Source organism: Triticum dicoccoides, chromosome 4B, assembly GCF_002162155.2.
Source record: "Triticum dicoccoides isolate Atlit2015 ecotype Zavitan chromosome 4B, WEW_v2.0, whole genome shotgun sequence".
Taxonomy (NCBI): Eukaryota; Viridiplantae; Streptophyta; class Magnoliopsida; order Poales; family Poaceae; genus Triticum; species Triticum dicoccoides.
In genome coordinates, this window is record NC_041387.1 from 201,362,655 (window position 1) to 201,373,021 (window position 10,367).

Below are 10,367 nucleotides of genomic sequence, written 5' to 3' on the forward strand. Positions count from 1 at the left end.
TTTCTTGTGATGAATGCCAAAGAATAGGTAACATTAGTAGACGTCAAGAAATGCCTATGAATTGTTCTCTTTTTATTGAACCATTTAATGTTTGGGGCTTTGATTATATGGGACCTTTTCCTGCCTCTAATGGTTATACACATATTTTAGTTGCTGTTGATTAAGTTACTAAGTGGGTAGAAGCTAGTCCAACTAGTAGTGTTGATCATAAAACTTCTATTAAAATGCTTAAAGAAGTTATTTTTCTGAGGTTTGGAGTCCCTAAATATCTTATGACTGATGGTGGTTCACATTTTATTCATGGTGCTTTCCGTAAGATGCTTGCTAAGTATGATGTCAATCATAGAATAGCATCTCCTTATCATCCGCAGTCCAGTGGTCAAGTAGAGTTGAGCAATAGAGAGCTCAAATTAATTTTGCAAAAGATTGTGAATAGATCTAGAAAAAATTTGTCCAAAAAATTTGATGATGCATTATGGGACTATAGAACTGCATACAAAAATCCTGTGGGTATGTCTCCTTATAAGATGGTTTATGGAAAAGCGTGTCATTTACCTCTTGAACTTGAACATAAGGCATATTGGGCTATTAAAGAGCTCAACTATGACTTCACACTTGCCGGTGCGAAGAGGTTGTTTGACATTAGCTCACTTGATGAATGGAGAACCCAAGCCTATGAGAATGCCATGCTTTTCAAAGAGGAAGTCAAACACTGGCATGATAAGAGGATACAAAAGCGTGAGTTTAACGTAGGCTATGTTTTATTATTCAACTCTCATTTAAGATTTTTTGCAGGAAAACTTCTCTCAAAATGGGAATGACCCTACATTATCGAGGAGGTCTATCATTCTGGTGCTATAAAAATCAACAACTTCGAAGGCACAAGTCCAAGGGTGGTAAACGGTCAAAGAATTAAACATTATATTTCAGGTAATCCTATCAATGTTGAAACTAATATTATTGAAACCGTAACCCCTGAGGAATACATAAGGGACACTTTCCAGAATGTTCAAGACTCCGAAAAGGTATAGGTATGTGGTACAGTAAGTAGACCGACTCCAAAATAACTCCAAAGGCAATTTTTATCAGTTTTGGAATATTTAATAATTTTAGGAAGAAAGAAGTAGTCCGAAAGGGACACGAGGCTCCCATGAGAGTGGAGGGCGCCCCCCTGTAGGGCGCGCCCCCTGTCTCGTGGGCACCTTGTGTGCCTCCCGGACTCCGTTTTCTTGTTGTTACATATTTTGGTCGGTAAAAATTCATTATATATACTCTCGAAGGTTTTGACCACCGTATCATGCAAATATCCTCTGTTTTCGTTTCGAGTTGTTTCTGTTTCAAATCTAGAGCATCATGGTGTCTCCAAGCGCTCCCAAGGACAAGTTTTTCGAGTGGGTTATCAATCCCCATCTCGCGGAGATGCTGAAACACCCTCAACCCATTGAGATGCATGAGGGGGTGCTGCACATCCGCGATGTGGAGGGACCAAGGCATACCGGGAGCGTGGAGACAAAGCTCGAAGCCGTGGAGCAAGAAGTTTTCAAGTGTCAAGGGATGGTGGAGCGTGGACTCAACACCAACCAGATGATGATCACGGAGTTCACCAACAACCACAAGCTAGACGCCAAAGTCATTGGGGAGACCATCTTCAAGCTTCAAGAGAAAATCGAGCACCTCCATGCCCAGATCTTTGACCTGCAAAACCAGAACTGTGAGTATGAATATAGATTCAAGAGGATGAGTTTGGCTGCAGATTTAAGGATCCCGAAGACTCAAGCATCCTTCTATGATGGAGAGCCTATGCCTTGGAAGACGGACGACAAGCCTACATCATCAACAACTCCACCATCACCACCTCTGAGGACATAATCACATGGGTATGGGCACTCCCCTTGGCAACTGCCAAGCTTGGGGGAGGTGCCCCGGTATCGTATCACCATCACACTCTTATCTTTACCGCTTTATTTAGTTCAATCCTTTCAGTAGTATCTTGATCTAGTAGATTGAAGTTTTGATATCAAATAGTTTGAGTTTTGCTTTGTGATCTCTTTTTGTAATCAAGTCCGTGAGCTATCTATAATAAAGATTAGTGTTGAGTCAAGGGCTTTGCTATGTTGCTATGATCTTGAGAAAGTAGAAAGAATAAAAGAGTTCATATTGATCTTATGGATAGTGATAACTTCACATATAGAAAGTATGAGGCATAAAATTTGTTGAGAGTTGATGAACGTAGCCTTGGTCATCGTTCCAATTAATAGGAAGTGATAAGGAAAGAGGGGTTCACATATAAATATATTATCTGGGACACCTTTTATAATTGGGAGCACTCATTAAGTATGACATGCTAAAAGAGTTGGCGTTGGACAAGGAAGACAATGCAATAGTTTATGTTTTCCGACATCTCAGTTAAAGTATATTGTCATTGACCTTCCAAACATGTCGAGCTTGCCTTTCCCCTCATGCTAGCCAAACTCCTTGCACCAAGTAGAGATACTACTTGTGCTTCCAAATATCCCTAAACCCAGTTTTGCCATGAGAGTCCACCATACCTACCTATGGATTGAGTAAGATCCTTCAAGTAAGTTGTCATCGGTGCAAGCAATAAAAATTGCTCTCTAAATATGTATGACTTATTAGTGCAGAGAAAATAAGCTTTGTACGAACTTGTTGTGGAAGTAATAAAAGCGACGGACTGCATAATAAAGGTCCTCATACAAGGGGCAATATAAAGTGATGTTCTTTTGCATTACGATTTTGTGCATCAACCCTAAACGCGCATGACAACCTCTACTTCCCTCTGCGAAGGGCCTATCTTTTACTTTATGTCTTTACTGTATGCTTGAGTCAAGGTGATCCTCACATTTCCCTTTTTCATTTTATCCTTTGGCAAGCTCCTCGTGTTTGAAAGATCATGATATATATATCCAATTGGATGTAAGTTAGCATGGGCTATTTTTGTTGACATCACCTAAAGGTGAATACATTGGGAGGCAATACAATAAGCCCCTATCTTTCTCAGTGTCCGGCTGAAACTCTATAACCACAAGTACTGCGTGAGTGTTAGCAATTGTAGGAGACTACGAGATAGTTGAGTATGTGAGCTTGCTAAAAAGCTCTATTATTGACTCTTTCTGATGTTATGATAAATTGTAATTGCTTCAATGACTGAGATTATAGTTTGTTAGTTCTCAATGAAGTTTTTGAACCATACTTGACATTGTGAACTGCTCGTTACTTGAGGATAGGAAATCATATGACAAAATCTATATATGTTGTTGTTATTAAAATGATCATGCTGCCCTCATGTCCGTACTTTATTTTTATCGACACCTCTATCTCTAAACATGTGGACATATATTTCGATCTCGGCTTCCGCTTGAGGACAAGTGAGGTCTAAGCTTGGGGGAGTTGATACGTCCATTTTGCATCATGCTTTTATATCAATATTTACGCATTACGGGCTATTATTACACATTATATCTCAATACTTATGGCTATTCTCTCTTATTTTACAAGGTTTACCATGAAGAGGGGGAATGCCGACAGCTGGAATTCTGGCTGGAAAAGGCGCAAACGTTAGAAACATATTCTGCACAGCTCCAAAAGTCCTGAAACTCCACGAAACAAATTTTTGGAATTAATAAGAATTTCTGAGCAGAAGAAATACACCAAGGGGCCCACACCCTGTCCAGGAGACAGGAGGCCCCCCCTATAGGGCGCGCCCCCTATCTCCTGGGACCCCTGGTGGGCCCCCGGCGTCCATCTTCTGCTATATCATCACTTTTACCCTGGAAAAAATCATGGGAAAGCTTACGGGACGAAACTCCGCCGCCACGAGGCGGAACCTTGGCGGAATCAATCTAGGGCTCCGATGGAGCTGTTCTACCGGGGACACTTCCCTCTAGGAGGGGGAAATCATCACCAACGTCATCACCAATGATCCTCTCATCGGGGGGGGGGGGTCAATCTCCATGAATATCTTCACCAGCACCATCTCCTCTCAAAACCCTAGTTCATCTCTTGTATCCAATCTTGTATCAAAACCACAAATTGGTACTTGTGGGTTGCTAGTAGTGTTGATTACTCCTTGTACTTGATGGTAATTGGTTTACTTGGTGGAAGATCATATGTTCAGATCCTTTATGCATATTATTACTCCTCTTATTATGAACATGAATATGCTTTGTGAGTAGATACGTTTGTTCCTGAGGACATGGGTGAAGTCTTGCTATTAGTAGTCATGTGAATTTGGTATTCGTTTGATATTTTGATGAGATGTATGTTGTCTTTTCCTCTAGTGGTGTTATGTGAACGTTGACTACATGACACTTCACCATTATTTGGGCCTAGAGGAAGGCATGGGGAAGTAATAAGTAGATGATGGGTTGCTAGAGTGACAGAAGCTTAAACCCTAGTTTATGCGTGGCTTTGTTAGCGGCTGATATGGATCCATATGTTTAATGTTGTGGTTTGGTTTACCTTAATACTTCTTTTGTAGTTGCGGATGCTTGCAATAGGGGTTAATCATAAGTGGGATGCTTGTCCAAGTTAGGGCAGTACCCAAGTACCGGTCCACCCACATATCAAATTATCAAAGTACCGAACGCGAATCATATGAACTTGATGAAAACTAGCTTGACGATAATTCCCATGTGTCCTCGGGAGCTCCTTTATCATTATTAGAAATTGTCCAGGCTTATCCTTTGCTACATAAAGGATTGGGCCACCTTGCTGCACTTTATTTACCTTATTTACTTGTTACTCGTTACAATTTATCTTATCACAAAACTATCTATCACCTACAATTTCAGTGCTTGCAGACAAAACCTTACTGAAAACCGCTTATCATTTCCTTCTGCTCCTCGTTGGGTTCGACATTCTTACTTATCGAAAGGACTATGGTTGATCCCCTACACTTGTAGGTCATCACGGCGCCTTGATGCGTGAGCAGCAACAGCTTTGGTTGATCCCTTGCGATGACGTGGAGCAGCAGCAATCGGATCTCTTTCGCCTCGGGACTTGAACGAGTAGCAACAGCAACGCACGGCTCGGTGGATCATACAAGGACGGCCACAACTTTAGTGATTTGTACGTGTGCGTACGAACAGGGCTTCTGTCGGTTTCGGCTTCGTAGGCGAATCGATCCAGCTCCGGATTCAAGGGATCGCCACAAACGCTTGCGGCGGTGCACATGTCCGAACCCTAATCTCCCGTCTCAAATCTCGTATGTATACCTCAGCTCCTATACCACTTGTTAGATAATAACGAGAAATAAACGAGACAGAGAGACACGGATTTTTACGTGGAAACCCTTGAGGGAGAAAAACACGGACGCACGAAGGCGCAATCACTATGATGGAGGAGTATTACAAGCACGAGACGACAGACCGTCTTAAGTGCGACTACATGGGGTATATATGAGGGGCAACACATAGGAGTCCTTGTAGGAGAAGTAAACAAGTTCTACTCGTACGCGTCGGTACCAACGCAAAGGCCCACACCGTATGTACTACGTCTAGTCCAATATAGTACTGGAATTTGGATCACAATTTAACAGACGGAGACACGCCGGAGACGATGGGAGGGAGCTCTGAACCTTGGCGAAATTCTGACCGTGCAGGAAGAGGAAGCAGAGGAGGGAGACGACATGGCCGATGGCGTGAAGGCGAGATGGTGTCCGTTCCATGACGTAGAGGAAGTAGCGGACATCGAGGAAGAAGATGGCGGGGGTCGCGGGGCGTGGGGACGAAGGAGAGCACACCGACGATGAAGCGCGATGCTCCAGCGCTCTCTCTCTCTCTCTCTCTCTCTCTCTCTCTCTCTCTCTTCGGTCTTCCTTGGAGGAGGAGAAGGAGGGCAGGGGAGAGCCCCTTGGGTGGCGGCAGAGAGGGGAAAACCCTAGGGTGCGCGGGTTGCTGGATTTATAGGAGGGCCAGGAGGTGTCGAGGGGTCGTGGTGAAACCACCGTGGCCATGTGCGGGCGTCCCCTGGAGGTTTTACTGTGAGAGAAAAGAAATCGGGAGGAGGAAGGAAAACAGGGGAAGGAGATGCTACAGGTGGGGCCTGGACGGGTGTCCAGCGTGGATTCACCACGAGGAGGCTGCGGGAGGAGAGCTGGGCTCCGGGAGGCGCTGGAGCTGGGCCGGGCTGCTGCTGCGCTGGCCTGCTCTCTCCTTTTCTATTTCTTCAACCAGAAATAAAAGAGCAAAAGCACCAAGGAATTGGAGAGTGTTGTGAGAGATATGAGAATATCCCTGGAGTCCAGAATTTGTGCATAATTGAATAAATTGCTTTGGGCATTTTTAAGGACAGAAAAATAATTCAGGTTTGAATTTAATTCAAACTTGAGTCATTTTTGAACCCAACCAAATCAAGTCCAATTGAGATCAAATTTGTCAGAGAGGTATAAGGCATTGAGTAAGATCACCAGGAAATAAATGAACATTAATGGAGGAGGGAATAATGTCACTTGCAAAAACATGAGGAAGAAGGAAGGGAGAGGTGATGATACATGGGCATATGGCTTGAGAGAGATAGCAAGGGCTGATGCACACACAACATGAAGAATGCAACCCACATGATGAGCATGATGAAATGCAAAATGACAAGGGTACAATGCAACATAACAAGTGAGATGAGCATGGTGCAAGAAGCAAATATATGACAAGGCACTCAACATGAACATGGCATAAACATATAGGAATGAAATATGCAAAACAATTATGATAATGCAACAAACATAATAAACACACGGCAACCAATAAAATAAATAGAAGGCATCTAGAGCATCGATCTCGGGGCGTCACATTTTCGCCCAAAAAACAATGCCCATCTTGAGATCAACGGGAGAGTTTTCGCTACAGAAAGATAGCTGTCTATAGATATTTATATTTTCAGATGCTACTTTGTCAAGCAGCGTATTGAATATATTATTTTTATGATTTATGTCTTATGAACTCACATCATCTTTCTTCATTGTAAAGCATGTCATGAAATCCAACTGCTTCCTGAGTAGTTCTGATGTCGTGTAATGCGCTATTCGAGTAATTCTTATTTCTTATCGTCTAGGCAACAACACGAAGGAATCTTTCTATGTGTGATCTAGAGCTAATGAGGAATCATTCTGTGTGTGATCTAGAGCTAATGAGGAATCTTCCCGTGCGTGTTCTAGAGTTAACAAGGTGAACACACGCCGTGATGATCTAGCAGACAAGTGTTGTGCAATAACATGGAGGAAGATGCAGAGCAGGAATCCAAAACTAGGATTCAACATGATTTTTCTTAGATACACTTAACATAACACTTACTGACAAGCCTATCGCAATCTTCTGAAAATGCACACAAGTTAGAAGAAAAAATTTCCAGTGGTACTTGTACACGGATATTTGATAAGCACGATTTATCGACAGAATAACTCATAAGGTAAATGTTTGCCAACATAAGGAAGATGCAGCCAAGATCAAGTATTCATTATACATCATGAAAACGACACGCAATGTAATGTTTGCCTTCCTGATACAAAATTCACTTACATCCAATTCTTTTGTCAGACCGAATAACCAAAGACCAGATTAATGACATGTTCCATCCATGGCATAATAATTTAGAGTTCTTCTATATTCTTCTGGGATTGGTAACTTCAGTCGGGCTTTACTGAATTCATGGCGAGCATGGATAGGTCGGGGGCTGTACGTGGTTGTGGTTATGTTCGTTCTCATAGGTTAATGAGAATCACAACGTTGTCGTGACTCCACTCCAGGTGCTTCCTCACGGCAGTCCTTGATGTTGCTGCATCTGTAGAACCTCTACACTTTATAAGTTCATACTGAATTTCTTGATTCAATTACCACCTACAATGAAAGCTTGCAGATTTCACCAAAGGCTAAACAACAAGCATGCACAAAGCTACACAAGAATGAGAATGAAACTTTGATTTCTTTAATGTATGCCTTTCATATCAAGAGAATATATTCGGAATTGTGCTAAACTGTAACTGTCACAAAGAAACTTGACAAGATTTTAACAAGCAAATCTGTGAATATTCAAAACTAACAGAAGATCATTAACACCTTGAACAACAGTTTCTTGTCATGTTCAGTTGCAACCCGATGACACTGTGAAACTAAAGATCATTTTTTAGATGCAACTAAAGATTAATTGATCATCTAATAAAACCTGATTGAACACAATAGAGGATATAAAAGCGGCATCCCAGATCTAAAGCATTTAATTCCAAAACAAAACCCGACGTATTGACAATTATGTATGTTCTTTTTTTATTTCTTGACCAAAATCTTCTTGATATAAGCAACAACATTTTAAATCATGTAATCAAGTGTTGCACACACAATCAGTACCTTTTTTCTTTCAAGAACTCCATAAATGAACATGTGATTTATTATGAACATGCAGACCACAATTTCAGAAAAAAAGCTTGTCATGTTTGTTATTTCCAAACAGAATAATTCTGAGCACTAGATTGTAGACTGACAAAAATACTATTGCATAGCGGTAGAGAGCCTAGCATGTAGTCTGGCAAGCTTCCCAACGCAATCACCTCAGTAGATGCAATAGTTCATGTCAGAAGATATAAAATATAAAAAGACAATGATGAAGCTACTTATGCATTCCGCAAGTGTATCTAACAAGATTAAACAAATTAGCTTCTTTATTGTACAAATAAATTTGTCAGTAGCCACCATATGGAATTGTGGAGTGGCGACCGAGTCCTGTGACAAAATCAATAGGTTAGGAAAACATCATGGTTTGCAACACATTCCCCTCAACTTCTTCACATCAAATAGGCCATAACTTTTCTGCACTTGCCCACTGCAATAACACATGCAGCAATATACCAGTTAATTACTCACGGAAGAAAGGGGCGAGTGGTTGAGTACATAATTGATCTGGCTGGAAGCCGCCGGAATGAACTGGATCAAAATCAATGTGGATGGCTCTATCATTAGGGCAGCAGGAGCTGCGAGTGTGTGGATGGTTTTACAAGATAATCGGAAAGGTTTTGCTTTCTGTAGGCAGAGTGCTTCAAGCATGCACTGATGCCAAAAAAATTGAAGCTATGTCTTGCCTGGATGGCCTGAGATTAGCAGCGACAAGGTCATTTGTATGAACCGATATCAATTTAGTCTGAGAAAGTAACTGAATGTTAAATTGTCCTTCCACAACAAAATGAGCTATGATTTGTCACTAATTTGAAAAAGAATCACCTTTGTCTAATACTATAACCTTAGCATAAGCAGTATAATTTCATATAATATGGTCATTTCGTTCTGCTGTTACTATAACAAGCCCAAGTGATTCCCTGACAAGTAATGTCCCCATCATAACTTACGACCCCCATTTAGATGCCAAACTGAAAACACACAAATTCAGCCGACACAAACAAATTTCAGTCTATAAAAAACAAAAAGGGATTTTAGTATTTTACCAGGGGATGGAGGTCGCCAAGTTAGAGGGAGGTAAGGGGCGGGGCTTGAGCTCATGAGCGCGTGCAGTGAGCGAGTGACCAAGCTTGAAAATGAGGTCAATCATATTCATACCTAGTCAATGAAAAATTGACCCAGATCAATGGGCCTAGATCAATCAGGGAGGCGAGGATCAATCAAGGATACGAGGATGGGAGAGGAGAGACAATACACTTCTCAAGCTCGTGGAGCGCGTCGCTGCGGCCAAGCGCCGCTCCGCAGCCGAAATCGCGATCCAACTTGGCACTGTCGCTTCAGTTCAACTGCATCCCACCGGTGGGATGACCTATTCCCCTTCTGCGGAACCACCGCAGCCGGCTCGCAACCGCTTGGATGGAGCGGCCTTCTCTGTTGGCCTATAGAGAAGGGGAACCGCCATGGCTTCGTGTCGAATAGCGCAGGGCAGCGTAGGTGGACTAGTTGAGATGGTGCAGGAAATAGCAGAGCTCTCCCACAGTCTGTAGAGTGGGTTTTCTCCCGATAAGTTCGGTAGGGGATGGAGAGTAAATTTAACGCGCCTTTTTCTTTTGCGCACAGGGTCTCCTTGCAATGTGTGAGGTAAGTTTATGTTCCATACTTTGTTTCTTTAGCGCCCGGTGTGTGGTTTCGCTTGGATGGGGAATAACAATTCTTTCACTCTGGGTGACGAATAGCGCGACCCTGTATATATACACACACTTATAAGGACATGGTTGTATAACCAAATTAAACATCCAATTACATAGGTGGCTACTACACACATGACATTTTCACAAACCAAAGTCAACTATATATTACATGCCTAATTAACTAGGATAAACGATCATCTGATCATCATCTACTTCTTGTGACGCTTGCCGCCACTGCTCTGCTTGTGGCTCGATCCGGCCTCGTCAATTTCGGTAA

At 42.2% G+C, this 10,367-nt stretch overlaps 1 long non-coding RNA gene across 1 annotated transcript; it reads right to left on the minus strand.

Moving 5' to 3' along the window:
• Window positions 1–7,448: 7,448 nt before the first annotated feature.
• On the minus strand, window positions 7,449–9,989 carry LOC119295773. The gene is made up of 3 exons (XR_005144228.1): window positions 9,655–9,989; window positions 9,446–9,557; window positions 7,449–7,850 (listed from the first exon to the last, which is right to left on the minus strand). It is a non-coding gene; the product is annotated as an uncharacterized LOC119295773 (long non-coding RNA).
• Window positions 9,990–10,367: the final 378 nt, after the last annotated feature.